Source organism: Bidens hawaiensis, unplaced genomic scaffold (genome assembly GCF_021521415.1).
Source record: "Bidens hawaiensis isolate Kalapana, Puna unplaced genomic scaffold, B.hawaiensis_p1.1 tig00002442_1, whole genome shotgun sequence".
Taxonomy (NCBI): Eukaryota; Viridiplantae; Streptophyta; class Magnoliopsida; order Asterales; family Asteraceae; genus Bidens; species Bidens hawaiensis.
In genome coordinates this window covers 1-19,578 of record NW_027491135.1, presented here as the reverse complement: position 1 = coordinate 19,578, position 19,578 = coordinate 1, and the positions used below count along the sequence as shown (strand labels likewise).

At 35.2% G+C, this 19,578-nt stretch overlaps 1 pseudogene across 1 annotated transcript; it reads left to right on the top strand.

Annotated features, from left to right (window-relative positions):
• Positions 1 to 370: 370 nt before the first annotated feature.
• On the top strand, positions 371 to 3,378 carry LOC143619479 (putative GPI-anchored protein At4g28100 pseudogene; annotated as a pseudogene). The gene is made up of 2 exons (XR_013151191.1): positions 371 to 982; positions 1,874 to 3,378. The product of XR_013151191.1 is annotated as a putative GPI-anchored protein At4g28100 pseudogene (transcript).
• The last annotated feature ends 16,200 nt before the right edge of the window (positions 3,379 to 19,578 follow it).

Here is a 19,578-nt window from a genome sequence, read left to right as displayed (position 1 = left end):
AATTGATGACAGAACTAAAAATATCACCTTTAAGGCAATCATGACTCCAATTAAGAGACTTATACATACTTTTTAGGTACTTTCCAAGTTCCATTAACAAATGAGGGGTCCCACATTTGAAAGAGAGAGATTAAAAAATTTAAATGAAAGAGAGATCGAATGAGTGTGAAAAAGACTTACACTCACTACCCCACCACCTCCCACCCACCCTACCCACTCCACAAACATCCAAATTCTCATACACCATTTCTTTATCTAATCTCTTTCATCCTCTCTATTCTGTACTGGTTAATCACACAGACTCATCATATCATACTTTCAGTCTGAGTATCATCTTCTTTCCATTTGTAGTTTCCATTGCAGCTTCCAAATGTTCAAATTCTCATCATTTCACTCTCTTTCTATTATTATCATTATGTGCTCACTTTTTGAGCACAGCTGGGCTGGCTTACTAGCCCAGCCGTTAAAACCACCGGACGACTCAGCTCCCAACACGGTCCCTTCTTTCCCGGTCCAGACCGAGTCAGAACTATGCCGGTTGGATTTATCAGCTGAGTTGTTCGGTGGTGTCAACGCCGCCTGCGGTCGGAACCTCGACCGTATTCGGTGTTGTCCTGTCCTCGCGGCGTGGCTGTTCGCCGCGCACGCGAGGTCGGCTCTTCAAGTGAACGCTTCGGCTCCTGCATCTTCGGACGAAATGCCGATGATGCCGGACGACTCGCAGAACTGTGTCAACTCGTTGCAAAGCTCGTTGCAGAGCCGTAACATTCATATACCTCAGCCTAATGCATCGTGTGATGCTGTCTTGTGCTTTTGTGGTATTCGGCTGCATCAGATCGGTTCGCTTAGTTGTCCCGCAGCGTTTAATGTTACAAAGACGTCTCGTAATGCAACTCCAACAGCTGCTGTAAGAAACCTGGAGAAGAATTGTCGGAATTCATCGTATTCCGGCTGCACCAAGTGTCTCGGAGCTTTGCAAAAGGTATAACTATTTTTACTTCATAAACCAATGATTTGTTTGTTGTTTTCTTAATTTACTAATATGCCCTCCCCAAAGTTTTATTTCTAGGGTGTTATTTGGTTCATTTTAATATTAAATAATTATACATTTGAAACGAATATTAGGAAATTTGTAGTGGTCGATAAGAATTTACACAAGAGATTGATAGCAAATATTAGCAAATTTGTAGTAGTGTGAATAGTTACAATGTATATGTATATGCATTCAAAAAGGGCCAATTGGTAAATTGGCAAAATATATTTATTCAATTTTTATCAACAAAGTTTTAGGAGTATACAATTTTTTTCCATAGAAAAGCAATTTAGAGTTGCGTACTCAAAAATTGAAATTTATTTGTCAATAATAATTCATTCATACTAGCTATACAATGTGTAATTTCCATTTACAGAGACAATCTCACTTTAACGAAATGTAACTTCGTATGCTTGTAAAGAGCAATTGATTGGTTATTATAACATAATCACGGAGTTCGCAAATTATTTTTAGAACAACAAAAGTGAAAGTTACAAACAAACAGGCTATTTCTTCGTTAGAGTGAGAATGCTATTATTAACAAAGGTGAAGGTTTGAATAACCTTGATTAAAAAGCAAGTAACTATGTACTAGTTATTATAGTCCAAAAGCTTATAACTTCGACTATTAAAATCCCATTCGACTATTAATACCTTTTTGTCTAGAATATTTGACAACAAGGGCATTATTATTTTTATCCAATGTGCTTTTCAACTAACCCCGTCTAATGTAATTGTATTTGGTCAAATTTAGTTCAAACCTTTTTAATTTTAATTATAAGAAAGCAATAATTGATAACCATAGACTTAAATACCCTTGTTGAATAATTAAACATCACAGTTAAACGACGATGGCCAAAACGGAACAAGAAAAAGCCATCACGAGGATGATCGGGCGAGCAAGATAATGACACGTGACTGCCAGCTCATGGGTCTGACGTGGCTGCTTGCGAGGAACAAGACGGCATACATTCCAACAGTGTCCGCTGTATTGCGCGCCATCATGTATAGCGCGCATCCACCCCATGAATCAAAATGCAGCCCCGATCAAGAGAACATGCCGTTAGCAGTTGATACATTACAGTTTGATAAATCTGCATCATCCGTGGCACGTGCCGGTTTTATTGTAATGGCTTTATTGCCCTTGATTACGGAGTTGGTTTTATTGTAATGACATTCTTGATTATTTTTAAATAGGAGAAAATGAAATGTTTCGATGGTTTCTAGGAACGAAATGAAACTATTTTGGTTTCTAGGCGATCCGTCATTTGATATAGCGGATCCTAACATCGTTGCATACTATGTCGGTGTTTGTCTTGGTAAGTTGGACAGTTCACACACGTCACGCCTCAAATGACGGAACACATAGAAATTATTTAACTCACCAGACAATCACTGACATGGTATGCGACGATGTTAGGACCCGCCATTTCAAATGATAGATCGCCTAGAAACCGAAAGAGTTCATTTCTCGTCTAAAAACAATTGAAGCATTTAGTTTTCTTCTATTTTTCAAAAAAAATGTCATGACATTCTTGCCCCTGGTTACCTGCTACGGTTGTGGAGGGTCACGTGAAAGGTTAGTGAAGATACGGACAAAGGGTAAAGGGTGGCAATGTTTAGGGACATGTTTGTCTTTTGCTTTGAGGGTACATGTACATCTGTGTTATTCGGACTTTCAGGTTTTTGGAGTCTAGTTTAGGAAGGAATTTCAAATTCTTTTTTATTTGTCAGCATTGGAATACATGCATAACTGTTTGAATAAATTAAAGTGTCACTGATGGTTAAAACTTAAACATGATAACATTATCATTTGTCAATTATTCAATACCATGTAACGATGAAATCTTATGTTTTGAATAATAGTTTGTGTGTATCGACTTGGAATGGAATATCAAATAAAATATTACAATTTATATAACTAACAAAAATCCATGGGTTGAAGAATCGCTCAAACCTATAGGCTATAGTACACAACATGTGATCATGTGGTCATGTCATGTTACCTAATTTCCTTTTGGAATAATTTTACGAATGGGGCACATAATAAGCACGACACGGGTTAGCCTTCTTCACCACCTCAAAGCTAGATCCTTGAGTCAACCGCATACGTGAACCCAAGAATTCTTTCTAGCAGGTCAATTTTTTCAGTTTTCTAATGTCTGTGAACTCAATATTATAGTTTTTAATTCAGGTCAAATCGTATAACAAAATGAAAACGTGTTTGAAAAAACATAATAAATTAATGTGCATTATCTTTATATAATAAATTCTAAAATACATGTCACTAGGAAGGAAAAAAAATCGCACTAGGGCCGTAAGCAAACCGAATTGAACAGGGTGCGACATTGTTCGTGTTTGTTCGTTAAGCTATTTCGGACAAACGTATTATTCATAAACACTTTACCAAACGAAATTTCGTGTATGTTCTCGTTCATTAAGAAATTGAGCTTGTTCGTCTTTGTCAGTGTCCGTTCACCATTTTTGTAAACGGACGCAAACATACACTAATGGACACTAACAGACACTAACAGACACAAAGAAAAGTTTCAGGACAATAACAAACACAAAACGTATATGAATATATATTAATTTGAGAATAATAAACACGAAAACAACATCAAATCATCTAAAAATACAAAAGTACAACATATAATATTAGGAGGAGGAGAAGAAAACTTAAGATAGTAATCAAAATCATAATAGCATCAAAATAGTTTTAGTAAAAATGTAAATTTACATATAGATAAAAAGAGCAATAGTAAAATTCTAATAAACGAACATATATGTAAACAAACGTAAATGGACGGACGTAAATAAACGTTAATGAACGAACATAAACGAACACGTTATCTAATGTTCAAAGACACAATTGAATGGGCATGACCGTTATTTATGTTCATCGTTAAATTTACTGAACGGAATTTTTTTGTTCATACTAGTTCATTTATATTAAATTGAACCTTTTCTTCACAATAACAAGTTTTCTTCTTAAACTTTTGTAGTAAACTAGTTCTTCTACCCGGCGCGTTGCGTCAGGGCAGCTAACAAAAATTTAGCGTTGAAACCCGGGCGTTGGTAAAACCCGAGTGTTACGATGATGAGTCGACATGAATTCGATCGGTATCAGTTATGCTCGTTTGGGTATAGACATCGTTGGTAAAGTTTGAGCGTTAAAGCCCATAAAATTAATTCGTCAAATTAACATATATAATGATTTAACATATAATAAAAACAAAATATTTAAAACAATGTTTAAGTGGTCAGCAAAACCGGGCGGTGGAAAACACAAGCATCGTCGATCTAAGTCATTGTGGCAGTAATTCGACACGAATTCGGTATGAAGGTGGACTGATGGCTAATTAGGAGGGGGTCAGACGATAAACTTGCGAGTTGGTAAAACAGAAACATTGACAGTCATAGGCGTTGGAGGTGAGCCTACTCGAATTTGGTCGATCAATGTCAGCTTCATTATGGGACTGGAACTACAACAAAACAAAAAATTTACATTTGGTTGGTTTCCCTTACGTTCGTTATGGTAATTAAACTAAATAAAAAAAATCACAGACCAATACGGTATTGTCAAGTGGCCTAAAAGAACACTTGTGACACCAAAATTTTATTTTATATATGTGTGTGTGTGTATATATATTAGTAATAGAGATAGTAATTAACTCTTTTTATAATGCCTTGCTCACCCTAGAGGTGCACAAATCGGGTATTAGAAAAAACGGGTTCGGGTATGGAATCGGGTTCATGTATAATCGGGTATTGGAAAATAGGGTATTAGCAATAACTGGGTCTAGTTTGGGTCCGAGTATTGGCTTGAAAACCCATACCCTGTGTACCGGGTCCGGGTCAGGTATTGAACCGGGTCTTCAATACCCGAGTAATTGAATACCCTATTTCCGGGTATTGAAAAACCCCATTTTATTGGTTTTGAATACCCTATTTTGCAGGTATTTAAAAAACTTGTTTTCTATAGCTTTCTTCTGTTAACGTGTAACATCCTACTTTTGATAACAATAAATAAAATGATTGTGTTTATTTAAAAGTATGTTAATATTTAATTAAGTTAAATAACATAAAAAAGTGTGGGCTTGGTTAATGAAATATGGAATAAGAGATGGTCATGGTCCATGGGCTTGAGAGGGTATAAATACTCCTTAAACCTCCCTAAAACCTTAAAATCTCTCATTCTTATCCATAAGATTCCTTACACACTAAAAAACACACACAAACACTCTCAACCTTTACGACCGTGATTAAAGGTCCAAGAACAAACTTGGATATTGATAGATCTTTAGCTTAGCAAACAAGAGCAAGTCCATAGTGTACGTTGAAGCTAACCGTAGCCTAAAGATGAGAAAAGGTACGTGCTTTAACGTATAAAGGTTGTGTTTTTATGAACGGTTTGCACTAAGACTTGGTACTAAGGCAAATCGGGTATTTTTATACCATAAAAATGTAAACTTGATGTTAAAAGTGGAGTTAATGAACTCGTGACTATGAACAAACCCTAGATCTAGCTTAAACGGGTTTGAAATCAACAAAGGTTTGAACTTTATTGCTATGAAAGCTAGATCTTGGTCTAGGATGGAAAGGAAAACATTTAGGAGGCTATATAACACTAAAATATGAGAATAGATGTTATTTTATGTAGTAAAATGATAATAATGACATTAATACCATACAGTGGGTACATTCGAATGGAAGATTGACGCATTCGAATACAAGCATTCGAATGGGAAAAGATAGAAGAGGAGAAAGAAATGTAAGAAAGATTCTCTAATTCTAATGGGAGAAACATTCGAATAAAATGTTGAAACAAACAGAAAGTTGATTCTAATACAAGTTTGATTCGAATAGAAATTTGATTCGAATGGAGGATCCATTCGTATAGAAAAGAACCATTCGAATAGAAGTCCGTTCAAATAGAAAGGAACCATTCGAATATAAGTCCATTTGAATAGAAACTGACCATTCGAATAGGAGTCCATTCGAATAGAAACTGACCATTCGAATAGAAGTCTATTCGAATAGAAACAGACCATTCGAATAGAAGTCCATTCGAATAGAAAACTGGCCGTTCGAATAAACAGACCATTTGAATACAAAATTGACATTCGATTAATCCAGACTTAGGAGTTTCTGATGAGACCTAAATGATGTGAATAGGGCCAGTTAATTGATACACGTAATTTATATACAGTTAGCCGTGCTCAATTAAAGAAGGGGATTACTGTTAACTCCGAGTGTAACCGGATTCAGGTGAGTTCCTAACCCCATTCGTTGTTATGTTTTCGCGGATATGTGCATACTCAATGTGAATGTTAATACACTTGTCTTAAGTGGTAAGTGTATGTTATAATGATTGATGTGATAGTTATGTTATAATGATGGATATAATGAATAGGGTATGTCGGCCAATGTTAGACAAGTCAGTCATGGTTTTTAATGACGACATATTGATTTATTCAAAGAGAGAGTTTGACCATGCTGAGCATCTAAGAGAAGTATTTGAGGTTTTGAAAGAAGGGAAATTGTATTCTAAGTTTTCAAAATGCGCATTCTGGTTACGTGAAGTGCAGTTTTTAGGTCACGTAATCAATCCCGAAGGGATTACTGTGGACCCAACTAAGATTAAGGCTATAACGAATTGGAAGACTCAGGAAAACCCGACTGGTATACGAAGCTTCTTAGGGTTGGCTGGCTATTATAGTAGATTCATCGAAGTCTTCTCCAAGATAGCTGCACGGTTGACCGGTATGACCAGAAAGTCTGTAGTATTCAATTGGAGTAAGTTTCAGGAAGAAGCTTTTGAGGACTCACACAAGCTCCAATCCTTACGCTACCCGATGGTGATGAGGATTTGGTTGTTTGTACCGATGCTTCTCATCGTGGGTTAGGTTGTGTATTAATACAACGAGGGAAAGTGATAGCTTATGCGTCCAGACAATTGAAAGTTCATGAGAGTACCTACCCGACGCATGACTTAGAGCTAGTAGCAGTTGTGCATGCTCTCAAGATTTGGAGATACTACTTATATGGTACTAAGTGTACTATCTACACCAATCATAATAGATTGAAATATTTCTTTGAGCAGAAGGAGCTGAATATGAGACAGAGAAGATGGTTGGAGTTGATAAAGGACTATGACTGTGATATCAAGTACTACCCTAATAAAGCTATTGTGGTCGCCGACGCGCTAAGCCGTAAGAATGAAGAAGCAATTGCAACCATGAAGTCGTATAAGATGATTATTAACTCATATCTCTTCGAAAAAATCATCGAGGCGCAGTCTGAGGTGCTCACCGATGAGGGGTTAATGAAGAAGGAAAGAATTGTCGGATAGAAAGACGAGCTGATGGAAAACACTCATGGTGTTAAGACTAGGTTCGACCATATGTGGATTCCACGCCATTGAAATCTTAGGAGTCGAATCTTAGATGAAGCTCATAAGTCAAGATATTCAATCCATCCGGGATCCATTAACATGTATCAGGACTTGAAGAGAGACTATTGGTGGGCGGGATTGAAGAATGATGTAGTAGATTATGTTAGTAAGTGCTTAACTTGTTTGCAAGTCAAAGCTGAACACCGGAAACCTTATGGAAAGATGCAGCCTTTGGAGATACCTGCATGGAAATAAGAACACATCACCATGGATTTCATAACAAAGCTACCCTGTACAGCTAAACATCATGATACCATTTGGGTGATTGTTGACCGTCTGACGAAAAGTGCTTACTTTCTGCCTTTCTCGTCAGATATGTAAGCAAATGTGTTCATAAAGGAAGTTGTGGCTAAGCATGGAGTTCCATTATCGATCGTGTCTGATAGAGATACTTGTTTTACTTCGAGATTTTGGAAGAAGTTCCACGAAGCTATGGGAACAAGACTGAACATCGGTACGGCATATCATCCTCAAACTGATGGGCAGTTTGAAAGGACTATCCATACCCTTGAGGATATTCTACAGGCTTGTGTGTTAGATTTTGGAGGAAGTTGGGATGATCATCTACACCTTGCAGGATTCTCTTATAACAACAACTACCATTCGAGTATTGTTATGCCACCGTTTGAGATGCTATACGGTAGACATTGTAGAACTCCTGTATGTTGGGAAGAGATTGGTCAGAAGAAGATTGGAAGCTTGGAAGTTGTGCAAGAAACCTCTTCAAGGTTTGATTAGATCAAGGCAAGAATGAAAGCTGCTTAATATCGTCAGAAGTCCTATGCTGATAAGCGGCGTCGACTGATTGAGTTCAGTGTTGGTGATAATGTGATGCTTAAGGTCTCTCCTTGCAAGGGAATTATTCATTTCCGGAAGAGATGAAAGTTGAGTCAAAGGTACATTGAACCGCTTAAGATTGTAGATCGCGTGGGTGAAGCAGCTTAAAAGCTAGATTTACCCGGGGAGTTAGCAGGAATTCATTTCACCTTCCATGTTTCTCATCAGAGAAAATGCCTAGCTGATGACACGTCTCATTTGCCATTGGTAGACATTGAGGTTGACGAACAGTTGAACTACATTGAGCAACCTACAGAGATAGTTGACTGCAAGGAAATGAAACTTCATCGTAAAGTTATCCCGTTGGTGAAAGTGATATAGAAGCATCGTAAAGGATCGGATGTCACTTGGGAAGTTGAAGAAGAGATGCGCAAGTTTTACCCGGAACTGTTTATGTAATAGTTAGGTTTCAGGGACGAAACCTCTTTAAGGAGGGAATACTTGCAACATCCTAATTTTGATAATAATAAATAAAAGGATTGTGTTTATTTAAAAGTGTGTTAATATTAAATCAAGTTAAAAAACATAAAAGAGTGTGGGCTTGGTTAATGAAAGATGGAATAAGAGATGGTCATGGGCCTTTGGTCCATGGGATTGAGAGAGTATAAATACTCCTTAAACCTCCTTATAACACTAAAATCTCTCATTCTTATACATAAGATTCCCTACACACTCAAAAACACACACAAACACTCTCAACCGTTAGACCATGATTCAAGGTCCAAGAACCAAGCTTGGATATTAATAGATCTTTAGCTTAGCAAACAAGAGCAAGTCCATAGTGTACGTTGAAGCTAACCATAGCCTAAAGACGAAAAAAGGTACGTTCTTTACGTATAAAGGTTGTATTTTTATGAACGGTTTGCCCTAAGACTTGGTACTAAGGCAAATCGGGTATTTTTATACCATAAAAATGTAAACTTGATGTTAAAAGTGGACTTAATGAACTCGTGAGTATGAACAAACCCTAGATCTAGCTTAAACGGGTTTGAAATCAATAAAGGTTTGAACTTTATTGCTAAGAAATCTAGATCTTGGTCTATGATGGAAATGAAAACATTTAGGAGGCTATATAACACTAAAGTATCAGAATAAATGTTATTATATGTAGTTAAAATGATAATAATGGCATTAATACCCTACAGTGGGTACATTCGAATGGAAGACTGACGTTCGAATGAAAGCATTTGAATGCAACGGCGTTCGAATGCAATGTCATTCGAATGCAATGGGAAAAGATAGAAAGAGGAGAAAGAAAGGTAAGAAAGATGGAATAGAGACGGAAACTCTGATTCGAATGGGAGAAACATTCGAATAAAATGTTGAAACAAACAGAAAGTTGACTCGAATAAAAGTTTGATTCGAATAGAAGTTTGATTCGAATGGAGGATCCATTCGAATAGAAAAGAACCATTCGAATAGAAGTCCATTTGAATAGAAAGGAACCATTCGAATAGAAGTCCATTCGAATGGAAATTGACCATTCTAATAGGAGTCCATTTGAATAGAAACTGACCATTCTAATAGAAGTCCATTCGAATAGAAAACTGGCCGTTCGAATAAACAGACCATTCGAATACAAAATTGACATTCGATTGGTCCAGACTTAGGAGTTTCTGATGAGACTTAAATGATGTGAATAGGGCTAGTTAATTGATACACGTAATTTATATACAGTTAGCCGTGCTCAATTAAAGAAAGGGATTATTATTAACTCTGAGCGTAACCAGATTACGGTGAGTTTCTAGCCCCATTCCTTGTTATTTTTCGGGGCTGTGTGTATACTCAATGTGAATGTTAATACACTTACCTTAAGTGGTAAGTGTATGTTATAATGATTGATGTGATAGTTGTGTTTCTTTGAATGTTGAGGCATAGCCTTGGAGTTTGTGCGTGTGTGCATAGCAATAAAATAAATAATAAATAAATAATTATATACGAAAGCTGTAAACAATTTAATTTGAACACATAAAGGTAAACAAATAAGCACGTATGTGGCTCCTAAGCATGTTAGTATGGCACCACTAACGACCTATTTTAAACCTTTGGCTCTGATACCAATCTGTCACACCCCAACCTACGGCGGAAATGCCGTGGCGTGAACTGATTGCCCACAGCTCTCAAGGTTACTATCTTGCAACATTATAAATTTCAATATCTAGTTAATAAATTCAAATAAAGTAAATATTCCATACAATATCCAAGCCAACACAATAGTGCATCAAACAACCAAAAAACCATAAAAATAATTGTCTCATTAAATTTTCTCCAATATAATTCCTTAAGTGATCTTCCAACTTCAGCTACTTCACCTCACACGATGACCTGCATATGTATTGAAAAATAAAGTAGATTTGTCAACACAAGGTTGAGTGAGCAACACACCAGCTTAAATGTTCATATAGTATATGTAAAAATAAGTAATGCAACAAGTCATATGAAAATAACAAATTAACCAAATGAGCAAGTATAAATGAGATGTCGAGAAGCACAAAGGCTATAATGACTGACGTATGATCATACTATCCTGAGATTATGTTGGACCTCTCCGAATGCGATTCACGTAAAGAAAATAAGCACATAACAAGTATGGTATAAAATTCGTTACCACATAAGACAAATGTTTGCAGTTTTGTGTATAAGTATATATGAAAAATATGTTTACGCATATGTCCTCAAAACGTGGAAAAACGAGTAAAATATAGGGAATGTGGTACTCACATGGTCGAGAAAGCAAACAAGATAAACAAAAATACGAAGCGTCACTTCTTTCGAGATTGTCCAACGGAAAATCCCAAGTATGAGTTATGACGATAAGTAACTATGCACTTAAAATACAAATGCTAATCAAAGAAGTTCGAGATTCGATGAGGTTCGGATTTTAATAATCTAATGGGTTCTCGCGAAAGTTACTTATTTCTTTAAATTTATTATTAATTTTATTTACAAAGCTTTATTATTCATAATATGGTTTAATTATATAAAATAGATTTAAATACTCAAATAAACATTTTTAAAACTTTGGGCAGATTATATAACGAGATTTGTTTATAACAAAAAACACGTTTAAGGTATATATATATATATATATTAATAAAGATTTCTTTTAAATACTTATTGCAAATACAAGATAATAAATAAATAATAAGACTTATATAAAATATGATTTTTCTAAATACTTGTAATTAAACCTTAATATATTAATTAACAAGATTAAATTTAAATATATATTTTATGTTAGAACCCTTTAACAATTTTAATAATTTAATATATATACATACTAGTTTTTATCCCCCGTATTACGGGGGTTGTTTTATATTATTTATTTCTAATATTTATTTATTTTTTGAATTTTTATTTTTTTATTGTATGAAAGTTAATAATATACTTATGGTTTGATAATAAATTGTTTCACAACTAAATGAGATGTTATAGCCCGGTTTAAAAGATATATGGGTTTGATGAGACTCAAGACCCGTATATTTTTTTAGGAAAACTGGCGTTTATTGGTCCTAACTATTTTATTTTTTCGCCCGTGGTCCCAACTATCATTTTGGCTGGCAACGGTCCCAACTTTCACATACGTTGAATCCACCAGTTCGCGACTAACTTAGTACTAACTCTGTTAGGTAAAAGCTGACGTGTCGTCCTAGTTGTCAAAAACAGCCGACATGGGCATCCTACGTGGACCGGCTGTGTATTATACATACTCCCCAAATCCCCAACGTTCGAATACATCAAAATAGTCAAATTACACTAAAGCCTTAATTGAATCAATTTCACTCTCAAGCCTTAATCACACTAAAATTTGATCGCAATGAGATCATCATCATCTTGTACATCTGCTCATAAGAAAAACCCTAACCTCCTGACTCACCTTCCTCTTCTTATTACTAACCCTAACCTCACAATCATCAAATTCTTCCTCCTAAACTTTCACTTGAACAACATCCACCGCCTTCAAATTGGACATGAACATATCGTAATTGGAAGTACAATTAAACCTCTTTCGACTGCGATTCTGGGTATAGCACTAAACAAGCGGTGGCTTTGGTAGATCAAGTGAAAGGAAGACATCCTTCTTGTCTTTGACCTCTATGGACATGACATTCGAGTATGGCGTGCAGGGAGATGTGGCCGAGTAGACGATGTCAAGCGGAACGTACCTAGATGATGATTTTTCTGGATGCGTAGGGGTTAACAATTGGGAAGAAAATGCCATCAAATTTGGGGGAATTAGGGTTCTTGAGTTAGAGAGAATTTGGGAATTTAGGGGGTGTATAATTTAGGAATTTATGTTTGTATAATGTTTAATATAAAATGTTGGTTATAATACACAGCCGGTCCACGTAGAATGCCCATGCCAGCTATTTTTGACAACTAGGACAAACACATCAGCTTTTACCTAACGGAATTAGTACTCCGTTAGTCGCGGACTGGTGAATTCAACGTATGTGAAAGTTGGGACCGTTATCAGCCAAAATGATAGTTTGGACCACCGCCGACAAAAATAAAATAGTTGGGACCAATAAAAACCAATTTTCTATTTTTTTACTATAAAATTGGTTTTTTAATTATAAATAATATATATCTTTTTTTAAAAAAATCATATATTAATTTTTAGTATAGCCCTACTTTATGGAATTTTTATATCAAATATTTGGTGAGATTAGTTTAATTTAATGAGATGTTATAACCCGTTTAAGAAATATTTGGGTTTGATGAGACCCATACCCGTGAATTCGGGTCAAATGCATGAGAAGCCTCCATTTAAAAATCAAGCAAATCTGGTGACACCAAAAAAATGGGGAGCGACCACATCACGACACGTAAGATTTTTATGTTTTCATTTATATATATATATATATATTTTATAGATACATATATGTGTAGAGGATGAGTATCATTACAGAACTGTAAAATTATTTAAGAACTTGAAGGACCCTTGAAAACAAATGTTTTTTATAAAAATTTTTGTATGTTAATGTTCTTTGAGATTAGTTTTATCATTTTTTTATATCTATATCTACAATTACAATTATGAAAATTAGTTTTTATACATATCTATGTTTTGTTTGACACTTATGTAAATTTGTTACTACATAAATTTACATATATGTAAACTTGTGATTAATATATGTAATAAAAAAATTTTATATAAAATATGGTAAAACTACTCTTAAATAATGTTTATATATAAAAAAAATTAAAAATATTGTTTGGTTGTTAAGAGTTCCTAAGAGTTCTTAACTTTTTTAGAGTTCTTAAATGATACCAACCCTGTGTGTATACATACATACATATATATATATATATATGTGTGTGTGTGTGTGTGTATACATACAGGTAGATATAACTATACATATATATGGTTCTAACTAAGGTTCAGAAAAATTAAAGTGTCAGTTTTAAAAATATCAATTTATGATTATATTTATAATATTAATAGTATAATTTATAATATGTCTAAATGTATTTACATTTTAATTAAAAGGATGAAAAAAATAAAAATAACAAAAACGAATCTGCAGGGACTCGAACCCGCGCAGAAGGCCGGCTCCAACTAAACACATGTACATAAACACCCAGCCAACTGAGCTGGGTGTGCTAGTTGTTACGAACCAAAAAAGAATATCTACGAACAGCAGAACAAAATACCCAAAACCCTTTAAGAACCCTAATTTCCTAATCGATCAATCTGTTATGTTTTGAGTTAATTAATCATAGGGGTTTTTTAGAATGACGAACTGCGATCCTAATCATGTAATCACTTACCTTAAACGAGTTTGGATGGATGATGAACGATGTGCACAACAGTGATGGCTAACACCTGCGACGAACGTGTATTAGAGGCTGAAAATAACTAAATTGATTATGGGGTTTTGGACTGAGACATGTTGAGGATGCTAAAGAATGAGTTAATTGCAGAAAACATATTCGTTTATACAGGAATCCGATATTAGGGTTGGCTTAGTTAATAAGGAATATTATGTTAAATTCGATATTTTTAAGAAGACTAAGGATGTCGGCTAGGCCGAATATACCATAAACAGGATACTCACGAGATCAAACAACATGCTTATAGCGAAAATTGTGGTCCAAGCAAGCCAAATTGTGTATTTTGGTCCAAGAAATAGAAATGGATACGGGTTTGGTTTTTGGGTATCCAGTTCAATGATATGGGTTATAATATAAAGTTACAATCTGGTCCCTGTAATTTGAGGTTGGATGCATATGAGATAAGATTATATAATTTGGGCTAATAGTGTAAAAACATTAAAGGTTTAATTATAAATAATTAAATATTAACAAAATAATTAAACTAACTCGGTAAATGCGGAATATTATTAATTGTAACATCCTACTTTCGATAATAGTAATAAAGGAAATTTCGTTTGATATTAACCTGTCATGTATCAGTTTATCTAAATAAACTATAAGAGAGTGGGCTTGGACATTAAAGACTGAATAAGGAATGATAATGTGCCTTAAGTCCATGGGCTTAAGGGAGTATAAATACCCCTTAAACCCTCATCATTTCCATTTTTGTCCAACTCTACACCATAGCCTATACATTGAAAAACACACACAAACACCTCCTATATCTCGAGACAAGATCCGAAGGCGAAACCCGAGCTTGTTGGTGCTAGAACATTGTAACGAGCAATACGTACATCAAGACTATATCGTGTTCGTAGATCGACTCGTTAAAGGTACGTTTATAATGGAAAAATTGTTCATTAATATTCGGTCCGTTTAAGTAATCCTAGATCTATATGAATATGGTAAAAACGAATCAAAAGAGCTGATTCACAGTGTAATCCATTAACACTCGATAGGTTAATCGATGTTATGATGAACCGTATGTATGTATGTATGTATCAATCACACCCTTTAAAACATAATATTTGGATGATTGGTGGATTAGGGTTTGTAGGCGCTCGGTATGCGAACCCATTGATACCAAAATTATGTTGTTTCATCGTGATTTGGAGGTTAATCGGAATTCTGTGGACTGTTGACTATTTATTGTTCTTATCAATTTTGACTTTGACCCCAGAGTCAAAGATTTGGATAAGTCTGATGCTCATTCGTTATATCAAATGAATCGCTGGTCATTCGCTACATGATCATAACGAATGAGATACATTCGCGTGTCTTGTAACGAATGAACCTCTCATTCGTGACACAGAACTAACGAATGGCATTCGTTATTTGTTATTTGCCCATTCGGTATGATAAGACAACGAATCAGTTAATTCGCTATAAGAAACATTCGCATGCTCTAGTAACGAATGAGCTCTCATTCGTCTTATGGACAGCATGAATGACCTTAGTCATTCGTTATGCACTCATTCGGCTAAGATCAACCATTCGTTATAACGAATGAGACCATTCTTCATAACGAATGGGATGACGAATGGGATAACGAATGGGATAGTTCGACCCCAGCCAGGGGCTCTGCCCTTTGGACCCTGCTAGGGGCTGCCGCCTCTAGAACCCGCTGCCAGGGGGCGCTTCCCCCGGATCCCTGTAGCTAGGGGTTATCATAACTTAGAAGTGTGATATAATTAGAAATAGTTAATTGACACATATAATTGTCATACAGTTAGCTGTGCTCAATTAAAGAAGGGGATTACTACTAACTTTGAAAGTAACCGAGTTCAGGTGAGTTTCTAGCCCTATTTCCTTGTTATGTTAATACACTGACCTAAGAGGAAGTGTATGTCATAATGATATATGTGATAGTTATATTTATGCTACGAATGAATGCTTGTAGGTACGTGAACGATCTCCGTATATTGCATGTATTGCCAAGAGAGGTAATGTGTAGTAAGTATGGAATGAATATGTATGAATAATTTAAATATTGAAAGTATGAATGAAGGTTATAATTATAAAGACAAAGAAAGGTAAGGTATGGTTGTATGGTAGGAAAGGGAACCATATCCTAATAATATTCGAGGCAAGAGGGAACCGGACCCTAATAATATTCGATGCAAGAGGGAACCGAACCCAAATAATATTCGAGGCAAGAGGGAACCGGAACCTAATAATATCCGAGGCAAGAGGGAACCAGGCCCTAATAATACTTGAGGAAAGTAGGGTGTAACGCTCTTTAAAACTTATAAGTATGAATATGAAAGAATGAAAGTATGAAACTATGAAAGTATGAAACTATATTGTATGAATGAAAGTAGGTATGTATATATGATGTATAAAGAAAGTAATATGTGTATTCGGATACATATAAGTAAGGTAGCTAACGTATTGTATGATTAACTAGAACTCCCTCAGCGTAGCTGACTTTTAGTATGCATGCATGTGAGTAGAATGAGGCAGTTTGCTTGAAGAGGGCACATTACAGAAGAATAACAAGTTGACATCTGAAGAATCATGATGTGTTTATGAATGATGTTTTAATATGAAAGACGAAGATGTTTGTTTAAGACAAGTTTTTGAAATGTTATGAAAGGTTTATTGAAAGTTTTTATATTCCGCGAAAGTTTTTAATTAACTCTGATATTTAGAACTGTGTTTATGAGTAAATCCAACGTCTAATGTAGGGACCCGAGAACGGGGCCTTACATGAATGAACGAGCCTGAACCCATATATGGGTTGGGTAATGGTTACAAAAGAAATGTGATAAACCCGAATTGTTACGCTATATATATAAAATAAATTGTTACGTTTAGTTCTTTCCAATTCTTAAAACTCAAAGTGGTTCTCAAAAGAAATCACCCACACACACATACACACACATATGATGTGCTGGAAGTAGTCAAATAATTATGAAACCAAAATACGCTAATTTAGACACTAAGTAATAAATTCTAGACTCTTTAAACTCGACTAAAACTACTAGCCGTCAAGTGTACCGGTCGACTCTAGTACAGTTTAGTAAGTCTGGATATTGAATCCATAGGCTATTTAAAATACGCAAATTAACTAATTAGACTAAACTGTCTGACACGATTATTTATTTATTATTATTAGGGGGGTGGGGGTTAATTGATTATTATTAAACTAATAAAAACAATTAATTAAGAAATGACAATTAGTAAAACACAAGACAAATAGTTTGACTGGCTTAGATGATGATGAAAAACCACCAAGGCTTGAATCCCCTAAGTTGTAGTTATCAATTAATTAGAAAATGCTAGTTATGGAACTGAGATCGTAAAATAGACACTCAAAAGAAAACCCGAACAGGAACCCTGACCCTTCTCAAGAAGACACTTATGGATTTCTAATTAGTTTTAAGACACACTATTTTAAATATTAAACTTCCTTACGGTTATTTAATTGATTATGAAAGAGTACTTTATAGTGAAATCCTACCTTACAACGCGGAAATAAAAGGTAATTTAATAAACTTAACTGACTCGCTAGATAATGTTAACTAATCAAACCTAGACGGAATCCTTACGAATATATAAATATAGCAATATTAATCAACAAAGATCTAACAATAATCTATTATCTTACAACGTTTTAGGTTAGCAACACACTTTTATTTGTTTAACTAATAGTATAATTCCTATGGTTTTATTGCAAATCAACCACAAACTAGTCAATATCACACAGTAAATGACTTAACAAAATCCTATTATATGACTGACAATCACCAATGATAATGTGGAATAATAAAACTCATCAATCAAAACCAAGCACACATATGCATCAATCAAATAGAATCAAACAGTTTACTGATTCATAAAACCATAATGAAAAGCAAATCCCAAATAAAATTCAACATTAACAAATGTTCATCATAAGCCTAGGCAGTTTATAATGTTTAGCCTAGCATCTTAAAATAAAACAAAATAATACTGAAAGAAATCATGATGAAAATAGTAGAAACGAAATATTAAAGGCGATAAAACCCGTAGTCTTCGATCTAGAACGTAAAGCTCTTCACTGAGTGATTTATTGCCTTCAAAACCGCCAAATAACTCCAATATTAGCTCCAAGAAACTCCAAATTCGTTTGGTGGCTGAAGGGTATGTTTCAGGTTAAGGTTAAGGTTAAGGTTAAGGTTAAGGGTGTATTAATATTGAACTAGGCCCAAAATTTGACCAAAATCGGAAAATTTCGAGAAACAATAGGCTGGCCGCGCTGCGACACCAAGTATGGGGTAGCTGGTCGCACGCCGCGGTGTGCTTCAATTGGGGGGGGGGGGGGGTGTCTGACCGGTTCTCCTTCCGGTCATTTTTTGATGCGTTCCGGCTTCTCGTTTAGGCATATTTTGACTCGTTTTTCACCCTTTTCAACCACGATCAACTTCCGGAACCTACCAAACACAATTATGTTAGTAGTATACAAATCTCAACTAAAAACGAATAAAAAATAATAAAATATCATATAAAATATACAAGTGAAATATATATATATATATATAAATATATATACAAGTGAAAAAGTCTAATGCAATGGAATCAGAATTGGAAAATATAGTCTTAAAAACATATAGATTAATTTAAAGTTAAAAAAAACGCAACAACTGCAAGTCCCGATATTGTTGTCCACTTAAACCAATGCATTGATCCTTACCGGAACAAATAAGATCCAACAATTTCTTTATTTAAATAACTTAGTGGTTTACACTGTCACACCCGGCCCTGAACGGCGGAAACAGCCGGGCGCGCGGCGAGTGGGGATTGATAATTAAGCACGGGCCATTGCAAACATTCAAAGTAAGATTTTCATTTCGCATGAAATGTTTAATACAAAATACATTACATTGTTTAAAAATTACATAAAAACATCCAGTATAGAAACTGTTGAAGATTTCCACGCCATATCCCCTTGCGCGGCGGGGGAACAACCACGCGCATCGAAGGGATAGAACTAAAATCTTCCAAAAAGCTAGTTTTAGATGTTCAGCGTGAGGTGCTCTAAGTGTGACTCCATGCGCTACCTAGTTATCTCCTGAAAGACACGTAAAACATTTGAATCAGTATAAACTGAGTGAGTTCACAAGTTTTAGTAACTTGTTAAATCGTATTGCATCATAGTCTTGATAAAAATCATTCTAAAACATAATTCTGATAGCATCATTTAAACACATGCTTAGTAAAACAAAGTTCTGATAACATATTCTGATAAAATCGTTCCGCGGGCTATGCGCGAACATTTCTGGGAACCGTGCTCGTCTGTGTAAGTGGCGCTGCCACTACGAGCGAATAATAAGTAATACCGTCCCGCGGGTTACGCGCGGCCACTTCTGAAAAACCGTGCTCGTCTGTGT